Below are 20,385 nucleotides of genomic sequence, written 5' to 3'. Positions count from 1 at the left end.
ATTTTATTTCACTACCACGACTCTCCCCTCCCCATTTCCCTGACGATCAGCAACAGTACAGAATTCCAGTGGGCTATTAACTTCCGCCAGCATCATGCTCCTCCTTCCTCTTTAGCACACAGAATACACTTAGGCAGGCAGGCAGGCGGCATGGTCTTTTTGTGCTCATCAGATATGGTGCCGTGGTAATCACAAAAACGAAAAGTAAGGCAGACCCCAAGAATGAATAGCTAGCAAGATTTCTCACATTAGCCCCACTAATGTATGTGCGTAAATCGCATACGACTTGGAATCAATTTTGTTGGCAGTCTGTTCCAATATGGATGGCCATGTGAGTTATCCGCATGTAATCCATGTTAAGAAGAGTGGCGGAGGTGGTGGTGGTGTGGGGTATCTTTTGAGCTCACAACAACAACAACAATGGATTTGGGGTGATTTCGTTTTTGGTTGGAAAACTCAACACCAAGAATGACGACACCAATTGTCGAGTGAAATGAAACAGAGCCAATTGAGCAGAGCAGGATGCTGAATGCCAACAACAAAGACATCCAGTCAGTAAGTCAGGCCATGATCAGCCCTCCATACGATCCCATGGAAAGAGTCATGCAATCATGCCCATTGTCGAATTCGAATCACCACAGATAGAATAATGGAATAAATTGCCTGCTTCCAAGAATCACAAGATTGAAGCACATGCTGCACCTTTTGACGCGGTAATTAATTGAGACGCATCATGAGGTACTAATGTGTCATTATTTCATTAATTAATGAGAAGACTGGGAACAAGGCCATATATTTTCATATATATCTTCTGGTAAATTGGGAAAATTGACAACCACGCCCATCATTCTAGAAGAAATTCCGTTCTTTTGTCTACGACTTCCAACTTTCCGTTTATTGCTCTTTTCCATTTTGAAAATTGGCTATCAGGAAATGTTTATTAATACACTGAGAGTTATGTTATATTTAACGCATTACACTGAAAAAAAATATTAGTTTAATATGAAATATTACGGCGAAATATCTTTAAAATAAAGAAAATTAAAATTAAAAATTTTATTTTGGTTTTTAATTAAAAATGGGGGATTTTCTATTTGAAAATTCCGAAAAAAAATATTAGACTGATCAATCGAAGTATTTTCCATTACTTACCACTACCTTTTCCTAGCTTTCTAGTATATGGATACCGCGAAGAAACAATCGACACATGTTTTGACTCAATCCGCGAATAGACCCAATTTATACCTTAAACCTAGTACTAAGATCACGTTTTCGCACGAAATAAAAAAACGTTAGCGCGGAATAAATGCGAAATCTTTGTTTTGAGTATTTTCAGACACATATTTATACAACCCTGGATTTTTCGCACGAAAAAATAGGCAGGCATACTATTTCGCATACATAAGTTAACATCCCTAGGTTTGAGATCCTACACGCGGAGAAGGAATACGATCACCTCAAACATGTTTCAAGAGCAAAATGTTATTTTTGTGTGGTGACCATGTAACATGTGTATCACTAAAATGTTATTTTCTCGTCAAATATAACCTGCTTGCCGAAATCAGGTACATGGTTGCGAAAACCATGTTACATGGTCACAACCCAAAAATAACATTTTGCTCTTAAAACATGTTTGAGGTGATCATATTCCTTTTCTGGGTGTATTTACAGAGATAAATGAAGATATTCGTTTTTCCCAGAAACGAACTTAGTACTAAGCATTACTCATAAAATGGAAAACGCTGATCAGTCAGGTCATACGTCATCAGAGTTGCCACTATTTTTCTGTCTGTTGTTCCCAAATTGGGAACATAAAAGTTTGGGGAAACCCGCCATACTGGCAACACTGTGACTCATCGATCGCAACAAGTGATAATCTGAAGGAGCAATGGGGTAGGACTTTTCATTTGGAAAAAAATACGTTGTCTTGGTGTTACACTCACGGTTGCCACTGGGGCCAGAAATATTCTACCAAAATTTGAAGGGAATTTTACCAAAATCTACCAAATTTAAAAAAAATCTTATTTTGAAGTTTTTGTCAAATTTTTTTAATTTTATTTTTTGGGTGTTTAAATATCCTTTGCACTGTAAATGTGTCGAATGTTTTTTTTTTTCAAACAAAGGAAACTTACTTCTTCTATAAAAAGGGAGTACTTACTCATAATGGGCTTTGATAATATGACCTAACACCAAAATTAAAAATTTTGAAGATATTGAAAATATTATTTGTATATTTCAAAATTTTATTTCCATAGAAAAAAATTTATTTATATTGAAAATTTTGTTTCTGTAGAAAACTTTATGTCTATAAAAATTTTGTAAAAATTTTATTTCTATAGAAAATTTTGTCAAAATTTTATTTCTATAGAAAATTTCGTCAAAAATTTATTTCTATAGAAAATTTTGTCAAAATATATTTCCAAAGAAAATTTTATTAAAATTTTATTTCTATAGAAAATTTTGCGAAAATTTTATTTCTATAGAAAAATTTTGTGAAAATTTTATTTCTATAGAAAGTTTTATTAAAATTTTATTTCTATACAAAATTTTGTCAAAAATTTATTTCTATAGAATATTTTGTCAAAATTTTATTTCCATAGAAAATTTTATTAAAATTTTATTTCTATAGAAAATTTTGCGAAAATTTTATTTCTATAGAAAAATTTTGTGAAAATTTTATTTCTATAGACAGTTTTATTAAAATTTTATTTCTATACAAAATTTTGTCAAAAATTTATTTCCATAGAATATCTTGTCAAAATTTTATTTCCATAGAAAATTTTTTCAAAATTTTATTTGTGTAGAAAAATTTTTCATTTGGAAAAACTACGTTGCCTTGGTGTTACACTCATGGTTGCCACTGGTGCCAGAAATATTCTACCAAAATTTGAAGGAAATATTACCAAAATACACCAAATTTAAAAAATCTTATTTTGAAGTTTTTGTAAAATTTTTGTAGTTAGAAAAAATATTTTAATATTTTATTTTAGAAGTTTATCTCCTACCAGCAACTTTTTTTGGGTGTATAAATATCCTTTGCACTGTAAATGTGTTGAATTTTAAATGTTTTTTTCCCAACAAAGGAACTTACTTCTTCTATAAAGAGGGAATGCTTACTCATAATGGACCTAACATTAAAATTAAAATTTTTGAAGATATTGAAAATTTTATTTCTATAGAAATTTTTTTCAAAATTTCATTTCTATAGAAAATTTTGTCACAATTTTATTTCTATAGAAAATTTTGTCAAAATTTTATTTCAATAGAACATTTTGTCAAAATTTTATTTCTACAGAAAATTTTTGGAAAAAGTAATTTTTATGAAAGAGTTTCGTACTTTTTATGAAATATATATGTACTGTTTATTAAACGGTTTCGTCCTTTTTTATAAAAAAATATTCGTTGGTTTATGAAATGTTTTCGTAATTATTTTTAGAAACAAATTTTATTGTCCAAAGGAAATTGGTTGGAGTAACAAGTTTGAAAAATGTCATCACAAATTTAAACCTTCACTGAAATAAATATTGACCTAAAATGGAAGATTATGCTACTTAAATTTTAGGACTCAAAATTTACGCAATGCTAAGGACAAAATTCTTTAAAGCAATGAAATTTTAATTAAAAGAAAGTTTATAATCTTTGCTTCAAAAAATTTTTCATTAACTTTAGGATACAAATCTTGAAATTTTGCGTCTTTCTGCTAAAGTTGTAGATCTTTGAAGTAAGGCAAATTTACCTTAAGATAAAGAAAAACATTTTTAATTTAAAGAAATCGTCTTTAACTCAACTGACGTATTGAATTTTTTAATTTAAGATAAAAACGCTCCAAATATAGGCTAAGACTTGTTTCAAGGATTTGCATCTTTGGTTTAAAGTTTTTTTAGCATTAAGAAAACTGTTTTTACTTTGAAGTACCTGGCATAATTTGGATTTTGAAATTGGAATTTATTAATATATCGAAAAAAGAAAATAAAACCTCGATGAATGAGATCTGTATCCAATTTTTATTTTATTGATCCTAGATTTAAAGCCAGGGAGGTCCGTAAAAAATGTCTTTATTTTAAAGAAGCCGCATCTTTGGCTCGGAATCAATGCCAAAATCCTTAAGGCAAGGTCAAAATCTTTGGATCCAATAAACTTTTTTTTGAGTGTTAAGTGTTTGAGTTATTCTCAGTTTGGTTTCCTCACAGCAAAAAATTTCCGTAGTTAAACTAACGCCAAATTTAACTTATTTTTATTGCAAAAAAATTATTTCTTTGTAGTTCAATTTTATTATTTTTTGCGAAATTTTCCACAGTCCATTGAAATTTTCGTTTTTTTTTTTAACTATGTCTCAAACATTTTATGAACTAAACGCGAGTATAAAGTTCAATGACCGTACACATAAGTTCATTTTTAACTAAAACAAATGAAAATTCTCGTACGATTCCCAAAAGTAATAAGAATGAACTACTGTATGGTTAAAATGGTCATGATTTGGCGCCAATGATTTTCTTCTTTACATTAAGTTAATTTTTTCTTCAATGAGAGGGAGTACTTTCCAGAACCACAGTTAAATTAATTTTATTATAGAAAATTTTGTCAAAATTTTATTTCTATAGAAAATTTTCTCAAAAATTTATTTCTATAGAAAATTTTGTCAAAATTTTATTTCTATAGAAAATATTGTCCAAATTTTATTTCTATAGCAAAATTTTATCAAAATTTTATTTCTATAGAAAATTTTGTCAAAATTTTATTTCCATAGAAAGTTTTCCCAAAATTTTATTTCCACAGAAAGTTTTCACAAAATTTTATTTCCATAGAAAATTTTGTCAAAATTTTATTTCTATAGAAAATTTTGTCAAAATTTTATTTCCATAGAAAATTTTGTCAAAATTTTATTTCCATACAACATTTTCTCAAAATTCTATTTCCATAGAAAATTTTGTCAACATTTTCTTTCTATAGAAAATTTTTTCAAAACTTTATTTCTATAGAAAATTTTATCAAAATTTTATTTCTATAGAAAATTTTTTCAAAATTTTATTTCTATAGAAAATTTTGTCAAAATTTTATTTCTATAGAAAATTTTGTCAAAATTTTATTTCTATAGCAAAATTTTGTCAAAATTTTGTTTCTATAGCAAAATTTTGTCACAATTTTATTTCTATAGAACATTTTGTCAACATTTTATTTCTATAGAAAATTTTGTCAAAATTTTATTTCTATAGAAAATTTTGTTAAAATTTTATTTCTATAGAAAATTTTATCAAAATTTTATTTCTATAGAAAATTTTGTCAAAATTTTATTTCTATAGAAAATTTTGTCAACATTTCATTTCAATAGAAAATTTTGTCAAAATTTTATTTTTATAGAAAATTTTGTCAAAATTTTATTTCTATAGAAAATTTTGTCAAAATTTTATTTCCATAGAAAATTTTGTCAAAATTTTATTTCCATAGAACATTTTCTCAAAATTCTATTTCCATAGAAAATTTTGTCAAAATTGTATTTCTATAGAAAATTTTGTCAAAATTTTATTTCTATAGAAAATTTTGTCAAAATTTTATTTCTATAGAAAATTTTGTCAAATTTTTACAACTTAATGTAGAATATTTCGTAGACATTTCGTATATTCGTAAAAAGTTCTTTGTAAAATTAACAAAAATCAATGAAAATTTCATTGTTTTAAGAATTTATGAAGAGTAGTTAATGAAGAATGTTGCGTAAAATTAAAGAAGAAAATTCTTCCTAAAAACATTTATTTGTAACAGGCTCCTTTTTCGGCTCGGTCATGTTATGTATGCAACATATGGTCATGGGTTCAAGACCATCCTTTAAATTTAATTAGAGCAACTTAAAATCGTGTTTGACAAAACGTTTTCATAAATACAATGGGATTTTTTCGTTATTTTAATGTATTTTTAAATAAATAACAAAATGTTTCATACTATTCATGAACATTGAAAAATTCCCGCACTAAAAATATATCGTTGGTTCAAATTTAATGAAAGTTTCGTTGTATGTTTAGGATTTAGGATTTGCAGTAGGACCTCTGCAAATGGTTTTATTGTGTTCCTTTGGTCATAATTTTTTAAAGGTTTTGTCAAGCACTTAGGGTTCTGAAGTTCTTATCCCACTTTGCGTATGAAAGCACCAACAACAAATTTTATTCGTAATAAATTTCCTCACGTCTTTTATACAAAGCAATTTTCATTCTTGAAAGCATTCATTTGGCACAAAAAAGGCTGTTCCATTGGTGGCTCTGCTCTTGTCGATTTAATTTATTCTCATTGGACGACGTTAATGGCTGTGTTGGGATCGCATGCAGATTCGCCTGAGATCGTAAATTCTTTCATTTTATGATTTTCCGATTTCGAAATTAATTGAAATCGATAATTTCCTTACCCCTTGACTTCAATGGAAGTGCACCTACCATCAGTGCGGTTCTTAAAACAGCCAACACAAATTGAAATGTTTTTTTTTATTTTTTCTATTCGTTGAGTTGCTTTTTTGTCTTTTTATGAATGAAACAAGGCCGATTTGTTTTCGCAATTGCTTTGTAGTAAAATATGAATCATTTCAACTTTTCTTTGGAATAAAAACTAATAACTATTGATCCCGAAATAGGGTTGACACCTTAGAAAATTATGTATTAAAAATTGATTTCCCTAAGACAAATTGCACGTAAAAAATAATTCTTTCCTCCCAAACGAAATTTAAGACAAACAATAATCGTTGATCATGTGATTTTCGCTATAAGGAAGTTTGTTTGGAAGAGGAGACTTTTGCGATCGATACACGTTGTCTATTTTATACGATGTGAAAACAGTTTAATAAAGTGTAACTTGCAAATAGTAAAGGGTGATACGGTCAAAATTTGGTCAATATAAACTTGACGTATATCTTTCAATTTTGCATTTAAAAAACCTGAACAGCCCTCATTTTGAAGGTGTGTGTGTGTAGAATGTTGCTCCTATTTTGATTTTGGAATTCACTCTTCAGTTGTCAAAATGCCGTCCAAGCAAGAAGAGCAGCGTATCAAAATTTTGCTCGCGCATCGCGAAAACCCGAGCTACTCGCACGCAAAGCTGGCAAAATCGCTAAAAGTTACAAATGTAATTAAAGTGTTTGGGGAACGTTTGTCGACAGCCAGGAAGTCTGGATCGGGGGGAAATCGAAAACCGGAAGCCGCTGAGACGACAAAGAGAGTTGCCGGTAGTTTCAAGCGAAACCCTAACCTCTCTCTCCGAAATGCCGCAAATAAGCTGGGTGTATCGTCTACAACCGTGCATCGAGCCAAAAAACGAGCCGGACTATCGCGATGATAAACAAAATACGACGGCCAACGCGCGACCCCGGAGGCTGTACACGACGATGCTGACGAAGTTTGGCTGCGTGGTAATGGACGACGAAACCTACGTCAAAGCCGAATACAAGCAGCTTCCGGGACAGGAGTTTTATACGGCAAAAGGAAGGGGAAACTGTCAAAGTTCGCAAAGAAATATCTGGTATGGCAAGCCATCTGTACCTGTGGCTTGAAAAGCAGCATTTTCATAGCTTCCGGGACTGTCCACCAAGAAATTTACGTGAAAGAGTGTTTGAATAAACGTCTGCTGCCTTTCCTGAAGAAACACGGTTGTTCCGTACTGTTTTGGCCGGATTTGGCATCTTGCCATTACGGTAAAAAGGCCATGGAGTGGTACGCCGCCAACAACGTGCATGTGGTTCCCAAGGACAAGAACCCTCCCAACACGCCAGAGCTCCGCCCAATTGAGCAATACTGGGCTATTGTCAAGCGAAACCTAAAGGAGACCAAAAAAACTGCTAAGGACGAGCAGTAGTTCAAGGCAAACTGGCTTTCTGCGGCGAAGAAGGTGGACAAGATGGCTGTACAAAATCTGATGGCAGGTGTCAAGCGTGAGGCTTGGCAATTCGGATTTAGAAAAGCGAAAGCCTAACTGAATATTTTTCCTGAATTTTATACTAATTGAACTTGAAAAAGAAATTTAATTTGATTTTTTAAATAAACGATTTCACCGATTTACACGCGTTTTCCCCTGACCAAATTTTGACCGTATCACCCTTTATTTGCTTTTATTTTCTGACTATTGCATTCACCATATTTTTTGGACTTTCGCGTAGTTTATTTAGTTTTCGGAAAAAGTTTCTGTAATACAAACAAAGTAGAATAAAATATTCGATTTTACGCTCAAACAACGCATGTAGTCAAGCGATTATAGACCACACTGTTGGGCACACACAAACCGATGTAAAGAAACTTTAGTATGTCCCTTTCCTATAAACGAGGTACCCCATACAACTTTTGCAAACGGAATAATGTATTTTAATATCTATTCGATTTTACATCTATTCCGTTAGGTTGGCCCACAACATTGCCATCGGCGGCATTTCAATGGCAAATGGAATGTGTACACTTTCAGCTTACCTCTTTCACAAGTAAACCCGATCATTTTGTTTCTTCTCAATTAGGAATGACCTCTCATCGGAATTGCCAAAATAAGGCAGCTGGCCACTCTCGTCCAAGCGAAGCAACTCCTTGACTATTAACAATCTAACTTTTCAAATATGTGTTGCATCCATACTCGCGATATGTTCAGTTCACGAGCAATTTTTCTACCACTGCGACGTAATGCTGGTGACATTTCTGCGCATTTCAAAGCTTCTCTAAGAGTTTCGGGCACCTGATTCCAGAAAACATGTGTGGATTCAGATCAAATTTTACCTTCACTTTTTGGATCATTTTATTTTTTGATTCGATGCAGCACTGCCAGTATCACTCTAACGAAGAACAAAAGATTTATTCACATTTAAATTCTGGAGGGATTGCCACTTTTGGTTTTCCCGACACAAATACAAAGCTATCACGCTTGAATTTCGTAACAAATAATTTTATATGTAAATGCAATAGATCAAAATGCTTTTGTAAGCTTATAAAGTGTGATACGGTCAAAAACGCGTGTAAATCGTTGTAATCGTTTATTTAAAAAATCAAATTAAATTTCTTTTTCAAGTTCAATTAGTATAAAATTCAGGAAAAATATTCAGTTAGGCTTTCGCTTTTCCAAATCCGAATTGCCGGGCCTCACGCTTGACTCCTGCCATCAGATTTTGTACAGCCACCTTGTCCACCTTCTTCGCCGCAGAAGGCCAGTTTGCCTTGAACTGCTGCTCGTCCTTAGCAGTGTTTTTGGTCTTCTTTAGGTTCCGCTTGACAATAGCTCAGTATTTCTCAATTGGGCGGAGCTCTGGCGTGTTGGGAGGGTTCTTGTCCTTGGGAACCACCTGCACGTTGTTGGCGGCGTACCACTTCATGGCCTTTTTACCGTAATGGCAAGATGCCAAATCCGGCCAAAGCAGTACGGAACAACCGTGTTTCTTCAGGAAAGGCAGCAGACGTTTATTCAAACACTCTTTAACGTAAATTTCTTGGTTTATAGTCCCGGAAGCTATGAAAATGCTGCTTTTCAAGCCACAGGTACATACCAGATATTTCTTTGCGAACTTTGACAGTTTTATGTGCTTGAAAATATATGCTACCTTTCCCCTTCCTTTTGCCGTATAAAACTTCTGTCCCGGAAGCTGCTTGTAGTCGGCTTTGACGTAGGTTTCGCCGTCCATTACCACGCAGTCAAACTTTGTCAGCATCGTCGTGTACAGCCTCCGGGATCGCGCTTTGGCCGTCGTATTTTGTTTATCATCGCGATTTGGAATCACTACCTTCTTGTAAGTCGATAGTCCGGCTCGTTTTTTGGCTCGATGCACGGTTGTAGACGATACACCCAGCTTATTTGCGGCATCTCGGAGAGAGAGAGGTTAGGGTTTCGCTTGAAACTACCGGCAACTCCCTTTGTCGTCTCAGCGGCTTCTGGTTTTCGATTTCCCCCCGATCCAGACTTCCTGGCTGTCCGCAAACGTTCCCCATACACTTTAATTACATTTGTAACGGTTGATTTGGAAACTTTTAGCGATTTTGCCAGCTTTGCGTGCGAGTAGCTCGGATTTTCGCGATGCGCGAGCAAAATTTTGATACGCTGCTCTTCTTGCTTGGACGGCATTTTGACAACTGAAGAGTGAATTCCAAAATCAAAATAGGAACAACATTCTACACACACACACACCTTCAAAATGAGGGGTGTTCAGATTTTTTAAATGCAAAATTGAAAGAAATACGTCAAGTTTATATTGACCAAATTTTGACCGTATCACCCTTTAGGTTAAAACAGAGTATGAATTAATACAATGGTAGAAATTATAAAAATTTTGTCGAAAAAAATTCTAGAAATATTGCGAGTTTTTGAAAATATTTGACGTCAAACGTTTCAGATAAACGTTAGAATGCATTAAAAATAATATAAAAAAATTAAAAATTAATTATTTGGCAAAATATAATAAACTTTTTTTCAATTCACATCCAAAACACTGTATTCGGATCACTCCTTAATAAGTGATGCAAATTCAGTGCTGCTTTTATGGCTCCGTTTTTATACCCTGCGCCACACTGTGGAACAGGGTATTATAAGTTAGTGCATATGTTTGCAACACCCAGAAGAAGACGAGATAGATACATGGTGTCTTTGACAAAAATGCTTAGGGTGGGCTCCTGAGTCGATATAGCCATGTCCGTGAACACATATTTTAACCAAGGGATTAGGTAGTAATTTAAGGCCAATCGACTTCGAATTTGGCACAAGTATGTGTTATGGGTCAAAATAGAACCCTATTGATTTTAGAAGAAATCGGTTCAGATTTAGATATAGCTCCCATATATATCTTTCGCCCGATTTAGACTCATATGACCACAGAGGCCGATTTAGTTGAAAATTTGCACAGGGAGTAGAATTATCATTGTTGCTATGCGTGCCAAATTTGATTGAAATCGGTTCAGATTTAGATATAGCTCCCATATATATGTTTTTCTGATTTCGACAAAACTGGTCCAAATACCAACATTTTCCTTGTAAAATCGCGACTGCTTAGTCGAAAAGTTGTAAAAATGACTCTAATTTTCCTAAACTTCTAATACATATATACCGAGCGATAAATCATAAATAAACTTTTGCGAAGTTTCCTTAAAATTGCTTCAGATTTAAATGTTTCCCATATTTTTTTACTAACATTGTGTTCCACCCTAGTGCACTTAAATTTTGAGTCTATAGATTTTGTAGAAGTCTATCAAATTCTGTCCAGATCGAGTGATATTTAAATGTATGTATTTGTATATGTACGGATGTGATATGGTATCGAAAATTTAGATCTACAGAGTGGTGCAGGGTATAATATAGTCGGCCACGTCCGACTTTAGACTTTCCTTACTTGTTTTTTTTTTTTTTTTTGCTGGAAATTTGATTTTTTTAACTTCCAATGAATTTAAATTAAATTCAACTAAAATAAGTTTAAGTTAAGTACAAAGGTCACCACGAAAATATTAACAATAAAATTTAAGGAAAATTTTAGTAAACAAAATTTCAAAACAATTCATATCAAAATTTCTCTCTTTTTAAACACGAAATATTTTCATTCGTAAAATTTCCATATACAATGTCACTAAGCAAAAAAAAAAAAAACAAAAAAAAAATTCAAGCATGGAGGTGGTCGCATTAATATCCCACTCACAATGTGATACAAATGGTATTGCCACAGAAGTAATACACCTCCCTTCCAACCCCATCCCACCCATCACCCCAAAAGGCATTGAAATTACATCTCTCATACAAATTGCTCACATCAATGCATCATAAAAGTGGACTTTAATATCGGCATTAAATTGTAATGCCGATGCAATGGATAGGAAATTATGTTTTAATGTGGTTTTGTGTTAAAGTAGACATTTTTTTTGTGTGTGTGTGAACCATCGGAATAAAAGGGAATTAAATGCCGCATATGAAACATAAGACGAGTTGCAGCCTTTTTGGAGCATGCGACGATTATCCCAGTCGTCAAAAACCACAGCAACACACAAAGCATCAATCGTAATGGGTGGTCTCATTCGGATCAGTCGAGTCAAGTCAAGTGATCTGCATGCCTATCATACACTCAGACAAATATGTGTGCATATCCAAATGTATTTACCCAGTTATCTTGCTGTCACAATTAGTTCGGTACTGTGGTTTCGGAAAATTTGAACAGGGACTATGATATTGGAACATATGGAAAAGTAACAATTAGGACCCTGACACTGGAGTAATCGCTATAGCGATTACTTCGTATACGAAAACAAAAAAGATCACCAAATTTTTGTTAATTATTTTTTATACCCACCACCATAGAATGGTGACGGGGGTATAATAAATTTTTCATTCCGTTTGTAACACATCGAAATATCGATTTCCGACTATATAAAGTACCCAGCAAAAAAAGCCTCGCCAAAAAAGTAATGAAAATGTTCTTTTTGGTTTCGGAAGTGGTGCAAAATTGACGCAGAAGCGATGAATTTAACATGGGCTTGTCATAGAACGGAAGTCCTCCATTTCAACAGCCGTTGCACTGAATTTGCATCACTTCTTTAGATGTGATCCGAATTCAATGTTTTGGATGTAAATTAAAAAAATCTGTGATATTTTGTCAAATAAATAATTTTTATATTTTTTTTTATAATTTGTATACCCTCCACCATGGGATGGGGGTATATTAACTTTGTCATTCCGTTTGTAACACATCGAATATATATATATATATATATATATATATATATATATATATATATATATATATATATATATATATATATATATATATATATATATATATATATATATATATATATATATATATATATATATATATATATATATATATATATATATATATATATATATATATATATATATATATATATATATATATATATATATATACATAATTAAGTTTAAAGTTTCTATAGAAATAAAATTTGGAAAAAAATTACTATGGAAATAAAATGTTAACAAAATTTTCTATAGAAATAAAATTTTGACAAAATTTTCTATAGAAATAAAATTTGGAAAAAAATTTTCTATAGAAATAAAATCTTGACAAAATTTTCTATAGAAATAAAATTTTGACAAATTTTCTATAGAAATAACATTTTGACAATGTTTTCTATAAAAATAAAATTTTGGTAGATTATTTTTGGCTCGAGTGGCAACCATGATTATGAACCGATATGGACCAATTTTTGTGTGATTAGGGATCGGCTATATATAACTATAGACCGATAGGGACCCATTTTTGGCATGGTTATTAGCGGCCTTATACTAACACCACGTTGCAAATTTCAACCGGATCGGATGAATTTCGGTCTTCCAAGAGGCTCCGGAGATCAAATGTGGGGAACGGTTTATATGGGGGCTATATATAATTATGGACCGATATGGACCAATTCGTGCGTGTTTCTTAGAGACCACATTCTAACACCATGTTCCAAATTTCAACCGGATCGGATGAATTTTGCTCCTCCAAGAGGCTCCGGAGGACAAATCTGGGGATCGATTTATATGTGGGCTATATATAATTATGAACCGATATGGACCAATTCTTGCATGGTTGTTAGAGACCATATACTAACACCACGTACCAAATTTCAACCGGATCGGATGAATTTTGCTCCTCTAAGAGGCTCCGGAAGTCAAATCTGGGGATCGGCTTATATGAAGGCTATATATAATTATGGACCGATATGGACCAATTTTGGCATGGTTGTTAGAGACAATATACTAACACTACGTACCAAATTTCAATCGGATCGGATGAAATTTGCTTCTCTTAGAGGCTCCGCAAGCCGAATCTGGGGATCGGTTTATATGGGGGCTATATATAATTATGACCGATGTGGACTAATTTTTGCATGGTTGTTAGAGACCATATACTAACACCATGTACTAAATTTCAGCCGGATTGGAAGAAATTTGCTTCTCTTAGAGGCTCCGCAAGCCTCCGCAAGGGGATCGGTTTATATGGACGCTATATGTAATTATGGACCGATATGGATCAATTTCTGCATGGTTATTAGATACCACATACTAACACCATGTACCAAATTTCAGCCGGCTCGGATGAAATTTGTTTCTCTTAAAGCAATCCCAAGCCAAATTTGGGGGTCCGTTTATATGGGGGCTATACGTAAATGCGGACCGATATGGACCAATTTTTGCACGGTTGTTAGAGACCATATACAAACACCATGTACCAAATTTCAGCCGGATCGGATGAAATTTGCTTCTCTTAGAGCAATAGCAAGCCAAATTTGGGGGTCAGTTCATATGGGGGCTATACGTAAAAGTGGACCGATATGGCCCATTTGCAATACCATCCGACCTACATCAATAACAACTACTTGTGCCAAGTTTAAAGTCGATAGCTTCTTTCGTTCGGAAGTTAGCTTGATTTCAACAGAGCCACCGTGGTGCAATGGTTAGCATGCCCGCCTTGCATACACAAGGTCGTGGGTTCGATTCCTGCTTCGACCGAACACCAAAAAAATTTTTCAACGGTGGATTATCCCACCTCAGTAATGCTGGTGACATTTCTGAGGGTTTTCAAAGCTTCTCTAAGTGGTTTCACTGCAATGTGGAACGCCGTTCGGACTCGGCTATAAAAAGGAGGTCCCTTGTCATTGAGCTTAACATGGAATCGGGCAGCACTCAGTGATAAGAGAGAAGTTCACCAATGTGGTATCACAATGGACTGAATAGTCTAAGTGAGCCTGATACATCGGGCTGCCACCTAACCTAACAGACGGACGGACGGACATGCTCAGATCGACTCAGAATTTCACCACGACCCAGAATATATATACTTTATGGGGTCTTAGAGCAATATTTCGATGTTTTACAAACGGAATGACAAAGTTAATATACCCCCATCCTATGGTGGAAGGTATAAAAAATAATAATTAAAGCAATAAAAAACATAATTAATGGAATTAATTTTTGTGATTCATTGTCGTATTATTCACCCAAAAAAAATGTTTATCGTCAATCACGAAATTAATTATTCTAATTAATGTTTAAGTGAAACTTCTTCAATCACAGAAATGATAGTAGCAATCACCAACATCAATTAAAATAGAATAATAAATACAATTAAAAAATTAATTCATACAAAAAATGTTGGTTTTAATTAAGAAATAAGTTGAAGCAATTGATTTTTTTTATTGAAAAATTTTCAAAATTCACTTAAAATTTTAATTGAAAAAATTTTAGTAATATTTGTTTGCTGTGCACAAATTAATTATGACACTTACGTTTTTCATTGTTTCAATTAAATTTTTTATTGGAATTGGTGATTGATACTATAATTTCAGAACAATTGATTTCGTGATTGATAGATTGGTGATCCTATATGTTGGTAATTGATATTATAATATCCGTGGTTGAAGCCATTTCAATTAAAAATTAATTGGAATTTCGTGATTAAAGACAAGGTTAGGTTAGATTAGGTGGCAGCCCGATGTATCAGGCTCACTTAGACTATTCAGTCCATTGTGATACCACATTGGTGAACTTCTCTCTTATCACTGATTAAAGACAAAATATAAGAGTTTTCTGTGTAAGCTCTCTATAAATTGTGGTTCTAAAGAGAAAATTCGAATTTTCAAAATATTTTCTCGCTAAACCACTGTCCCCATCGACATACGAAATACATTCGGAAATCTGTTTGAAAAAAAAACGAACGAATTAAAGACCATCATCGTTTAGTACCATTGTTGATAGCTGATGGATGGATGGATGGGTGAATTCAATCCACAAGTGCAAGTGAGAATGCACCGGGCAAGCGTTTAAGAATTTATGTGATGGATCGCGTTGACGACTAAGATGATGATCTTGGTGTTGTTTTAGCTGTGAACTGATGCTTTTTTTTTGCCTGGTGTCGCTGTCGCCGCCACCACTGATCATTCTATTCCTGTGTTTGGTGATGATACCGCCCTAATCATTTGTGTGTTCTCTTTTGGGAGCAATGTGCCATCATTGGGGTTTTCTTCATTTCCAACGGCTGACAATGACGGCATACTTCAATGACATTTTGTGTTGGAATGTCTTCAGGATAGCTGAATATAGCAGTTTTAGAAATAGGAAGAATAGGACAGGGTAACAGACATAAAATGTTACTAAGTTCACATTGCTATACGAGGTTAAATTTTAAATTACATTTTTAGCTAAAGGTGGGTACTAACATAGGTTCGGTTTTCGAATTGAAAATTACTTTATTTTCGCGATTACTTTTCCTGAAATAATCAAAATTATAAATGAAAACATAAAGTCTTGCCGAAAGTTAGAGGAACAAGAAAATGCACATCAATTGAGTTAATTTATCTGCTTTATATTGAACTATTTTAATAAAGTAACCGCGAAAATTCCAACTCGGAAAGCGAACATAGTACTTACCTTAATATGGAATATTATACAAACTCAATTTTTCTTTGCTCGTCTGACAACTGGCAGATATATTCCAATGATAGTTTATTTTATTGTTTACAAAATTACTAAAGCCTTTTGATCTATTGCATTCAGAAATAAAGTTGTTTGTGATTGGAAAACCACAAGTGGCTATCGTTATAGCCCTTCAGCATATAAATGTAAATAAATTTTGTTGCTCGTTACCGTGATACTGGGAATATTTCATAGCATCCGAAAAGTGGAAGGAAAAACAAGTATATACGGCCGTAAGTTCGGCCAGGTCGAATCTTATGTACCCTCCACCATGGATTGCGTAGAAACTTCTACGAAAGACTGTCATCCACAATCGAATTAATTGGGTTGTGGTATCTTAAAACTTCTTAACATCGTTTTCTAAATTGTGAGTTAGTCCATACGTGGTATATGTTAGACAAAAAAGGTAAGCCTACAAATAATTACGAATCGATATGGACTTTTGCAAGGTACGTAGAAAGCCAGAATTGAAATATGGGGGTCGCTTATATGGGGGCTATATACAATTATGAACTTGATATGGACCAATTTTTTTCTGAGGGCTATATATAACTATAGACCGATATGGACCTAGGTTGTTAAAGGCCATATACTAGCACAATGTACTGACTCGGATGAAATTTGCTCCTCCAAGTGGCTCCAAAACCAAACCTCGGGATCGGTTTATATGGGGGCTATATATGATTATGGACTGATATTCACCACTTTTGGCATGGTTGTTAAATATTATATACTAACATCACGTACCAAAATTAACCGAATCGGATGAATTTTGCTCTTCCAAGGGGCTCCGGAGCTCAAATCTGGGGATCGGTTTATATGGGGGCTATATATAATTATGGACCGATTTCGACCAATTTTTGCATGGGTGTTTAAGGCCATATATTAACACCACGTACCATATTTCAACCAAATCGGTTGAATTTTGCTCTTCCACGAGGCTCCGAAGGTCAAATCTGGGGATCGGCTTATATAGGGGCTATATATAATTATGGACCGATGTGGACCAATTTTTGCATGGTTGTTAGAGACCATATATTAACACCACTTACCAAATTTCAACCGAATCGGTTGAATTTTGCTCTTCCACGAGGCTCCGCAAGCCAAATCGGGGGATCGGTTTATATGGGGGCTATATATAATTAGGGACCGATTTCGACCAATTTTTGCATGGTTGTTAGAGATCATATGCTGACACTATGTACGTAATTTCAACCGGATCGGATGAAATTTGCTTCTCTTAGAGGCTCCGCAAACCAAATCTGGGGATCGGTTTATATGGGGGCTATAAATAATTATGGACCGATGTGGACAAATTTTTGCATAGTTGTTAGAGACCATATACCAACACCATGTACCAAATTTGAGCCGAATCAAATGAAATTTGCTTCTCTTAGAGGCTCGGCATGCCAAATCTGGGGATCGGTTTATATGGGGGCTATATATAATTATGGACCGATGTGGACCAATTTTTGCATGGTTATTAGAGACCATATACCAACACCATGTACAAAATTTCAGCCGCAATAACAACTACTTGTGCCAAGTTTCAAGTCGATAGCTTGTTTCGTTCGGAAGTTAGCGTGATTTCAACAGACGGACGGACATGCTCAGATCGACTCAGAATTTCACCACGACCCAGAATATATATACTTTATGGGGTCTTAGAGCAATATTTCGATGTGTTACAAACGGAATAGCAAAGTTAATATACCCCCATCCTATGGTAAAGGGTATAAAAACGGTAATCTACGCCGCAGTGTTAGAAAATTTTTTCGTGGGCTGACAATATCGCCATAACGGATGCAACACATATGGAAAAATGAGCTTGGAGTAAAGCCATTGAAGTCCAAAAAGTACAAGAGCTCACCCATTAGTTATGTCAGGTTAGGTTTAGTGGCAGCCCTTAATTATAGGTGATACCATTGGTAAGGGAGAAGTGGTGAACTTCTCCCTTACCAATGAGTGCTGACCGGTTCACTTACAGAACCACTTACAGAAACCATTACTGAGAGAAGATAATCCACCGTTGAAAACCTTTTTAGTGTTTTGGTCGAAACTGGGTTTCCACCCATGACCCTTTGTATACAAGACAAGCATGCTAACCATTGTGGCTCCCAATGTACACAAAAAGTTCGACTGTAAAGAACCAAGGAGTTACTTTGCTTGCACGAAAGTGGTCAGTTACCGAATTTGCTATTATCCGATGAGAAGTTATTCCAAATGGAGCAGTTTGTGAACAAACAAAACAATCGGGTGTAGAGAACGGCAGCGATCTACCGCAACCGACCAGTGTATTTAGTAAACACCAATATTTGCAATCTTAAAACACCAATTGGTAAAAAAAATTTCAACCACCAATATCCAATGCAACCGACGACTGTCGGTGTTTGTTAGTATGATGATTGTTGGTCTCTCGAAAACACCGTAGTAAAGCAATCACACAAATTGGTTACCCATATCTCAGCAGTCTGGTATTCTCTTATTTGGTACTCTCTCAATTCTCTTGAGCTAATGTCAAATGCTGGTAATTGTTGTTGTTGAGTGCAATCACACTTAAATGCCACACTCGTTTTTTGTTTACCGAGCGTTGTTACGATGTCGATTGGTTTTAAGATTGCAAGACACTGTATACGAACATTGTTATATACACTGGTAGAAAAAAGGCGGTATGTGGCAATTACCGTTTGGTATTAAAAAATTGGTTCACGTTACCTTTTTATTTTGATACCACTTTATATCAAATCATTTACATCCGATATTACTATGGTATTACTGTCGCATCGCCGTAGTCGTCGCATCGTGTAGCCGTTGCGACCAATTATAATTTGTCGCCTTGGTAGTTTATTTTTTTCATGTGGTTTGTAAATAACAATATTTTAGGATAATTCTGTGATATAGCAAAGTAAATGTAAATATTTTAACATGGCACGGTGCGTTGTCTTGGTGGAACAACACTTTTTTCTTCTTGATATGGGGCCGTTTTGCCGCGATTTCGACCTTCAAACGCTCCAATAACGCCATATAATAGTCACTGTTGATGGTTTTTCCCTTCTCAAGATAATCGTTAAAAATTATTCCATGCGCATCCCAAAAAACAAAGGCCATTACTTTGCCAGCGGCCTTTGAGTCTTTCCACGCTTCAGAGACGGTTCACCAGTCGCTGTCCACTCAGCCGACTGTCGATTGGACTTAGGAGTGTAGTGATGGAGCCATGTTTCACCCATTGTCACATATCGACGGAAAAACTCGGGTGTATTTCGAGTTAACAGCTGCAAACACCGCTTAGAATCGTCAAGCTCCCGCGGCGCCCATTTTGCACAGAGCTTCCGCATATCCAAATATTGATGAATGATATGACCAACACGTTTCTTTGATATCTTTAAGGCCTCTGCAATCTCGATCAACTTCATTTTACGGTCATTCAAAATCATTTTGTGGATTTTTTTTTTATGTTTTCGTCGGTAACCACCTCTTTCGGGCGTCCACTGCATTCACCGTCCTTCGTGCTCATTTCACCACGCTTTTGCATACCAATCAATTATTGTTGATTTCCCTGGGGCAGAGTCCGGAAACTCATTATCAAGCCAACATTTTCCTTCCACCGTATTTTTCCCCTTCAAAAAACAGTATTTTATCAAAACACGAAATTCTTTTTTCCATTTTTTTCACAAAAGACGCTCTATCTCACAAACTAATTGACTTACAGACGTCAAATTTTGACACGAATCATTTGAAGGTTGGTACTATATAAAAATAGTATGCATTTAATACTAGCGACGCCATCTATGTGTCAGACCGGGGACTTATCAGCCAACCTGTTATACTTTATATAGTCCGACTATATAAAGTATCAATCACACAAATTAATAGTATCAATTAATTTTTTAATTGGCTGTCAATTAATTTTTTAATTGATGCTATCATCTGTGATTGAAGACATTTCAATTAAAAAATTAATTGGATCACTTA

The sequence above is a fragment of the Haematobia irritans genome, chromosome 4 (genome assembly GCF_050003625.1).
Source record: "Haematobia irritans isolate KBUSLIRL chromosome 4, ASM5000362v1, whole genome shotgun sequence".
Classification (NCBI taxonomy): domain Eukaryota; kingdom Metazoa; phylum Arthropoda; class Insecta; order Diptera; family Muscidae; genus Haematobia; species Haematobia irritans.
The sequence above is the reverse complement of the archived record's forward strand: the minus strand, read 5'-3'. Positions refer to the sequence as shown.